Source organism: Zeus faber, assembly GCF_960531495.2.
Source record: "Zeus faber genome assembly, chromosome: 17".
NCBI classification, from domain to species: domain Eukaryota; kingdom Metazoa; phylum Chordata; class Actinopteri; order Zeiformes; family Zeidae; genus Zeus; species Zeus faber.
In genome coordinates this window covers 19,233,890-19,235,705 of record NC_137204.1, presented here as the reverse complement: position 1 = coordinate 19,235,705, position 1,816 = coordinate 19,233,890, and the positions used below count along the sequence as shown (strand labels likewise).

Here is a 1,816-nt window from a genome sequence, read left to right as displayed (position 1 = left end):
TGCTGCGCTTTTATTCTGAAGGCCTCTCCGACCACCGTGACCCACGGGTCACAGCGTGCGGGCCTTTCTGGTGGTCCGGCTTGAATTGAATTGAGCGGAATTGAATTAAATTCAAATAACTAAGTAAATTAGAGTCGACCCAATCTTAAATCATGTTTGGGTCGTGACTTGATGACTGAAGACAGCTGTGGATCCAGACCCCCAGACCAGCCGAGAACCACTTTTTTTTTTTTTTTGGGCCATTATATGATGGAACCTACGATTAAAAAAAATAAAAAATAAATAAAATAAACGATAACAGCTCCATGACGTTAGAGCAGGCGGTGGATACATCGTAAAATAGATTTGACCGCTTTTTGGTTTAAAATAACAACAACAAAAAACTGACGACCCACCCTGTCTAATGTAGTGACTACTGCCCACATGGCACTGTTACGTTACGTCTCAGAATTCCCCTTCCTAACGATTTCCTTTTTATTGCTCGAAGCCATATTCATTCTTGAAACATTCCCGTCTTTCCTCATGTCCGTGTGTGTTCATTTCAACGGTGCAAACACGCTTGCGTTTCAAAATTAGACAAAATGAATGAAGCGCGGGACAGCGGGAACGTCCGCCCCGTGCCCCGCGCGGCTCGAACGCGCGTCGGGTTTGTTTTCGTTGGAGCTGTTCTGTTCTTTTTCCGCCGTCCTGGTCTAAGTTCAATGCATGTGATCCCTCTCGAGAATCTTTATTATTATTATTTTTTTTTTTTTTTCCCACCATCTGCTTGTTTTTGACTACAATGCAAAACAAAAAACCAAACAAACAAACTTGAATTTCGACTCTTGCTTATGCAGGCGTGAATCTAGCCTTAGTGGGGTTTTTTTCCAGTGTCTTTTTTTTTTTGATCGGTGATTAGAGGTTTTTGCTTTCCATGGCTGTTCATACTTTGAGTAAAACCTTCAAAAATAAACCTTAAAACTTTGTTTTAAAAAATTAAAGTGTGATGCTCTTCTTTTTCGGTTTACCCCTAATCCTGCTGCGTGAGTGATTGCACTAAATGTTAAGGATGATGATAGAAGAAAGAAAGAAACAGTCTTTATTCGTCACGCAACACACCACACTACAGCACATGCTTGCACACACACACACATGCCTTTGATGGTGGCCGGTGAAATGGATTCTCTGCTTTTGACCCATCCTGGCTTGTCCTTCCTCCGGGGGCACAGCCAGGAGCAGTGGGCAGCATACGTGGACGCGCCCGGGGACCAGGTGATAAGTGTCCATTGCTGGTCAGACAATGATGGGTGCATGTTTTTGGTGGGGGGTCCTTACTGACGTGAGGTGGAGGAAACCCCATGTGAGCACGGGGAGAACATGCAAACTCCACACAGAAAGGCTCCTATTTGGGAGATAACCCGCCGGAGCACGGTGCCACGATGATGGTGGTAAAGGAAGATCGACCGTTGTATGATGTCAGATCCTGTCAGATCCTGAGGCCAACGTTTACATAACGTGTTCAATGTAATCAAAACGCTTTTCTCAATATCAACATATTTGCAACGGTGCACATTTATTTTGCCCGCTAGGTGGCGGTAGTTACCTGAGTTTTAGTCACTATAGGACGACGCTTCATACAAATAGGATCTATACACTGGAAGTTTTTTTTTTTTTTTTTTTTTTTTTTTTTCAAAAAGGGTTTTTTTTGCCAATGTTGCACCAGAGAACAGCATAGGTTGTATTTTAATTGTATTTAAATATTGAAAAAAAGATACACGATACAAATAAACATAAAATTAAAAAAAACCTTCAGTCCCCTAAGGTATGTTGTTAAATG

The 1,816-nt window shown here is 42.1% G+C and overlaps 1 protein-coding gene across 1 annotated transcript in view; it reads left to right on the top strand.

Moving 5' to 3' along the window:
• Positions 1–967, top strand: part of LOC307242832 (glycolipid transfer protein-like) — a 2,890-nt gene extending 1,923 nt beyond the window's left edge. The window contains exon 5 of the mRNA XM_080017427.1: positions 1–967. This exon is cut by the window's left edge and continues 358 nt beyond it. The gene's annotated coding sequence lies outside the window, so the exon portion shown is untranslated.
• The last annotated feature ends 849 nt before the right edge of the window (positions 968–1,816 follow it).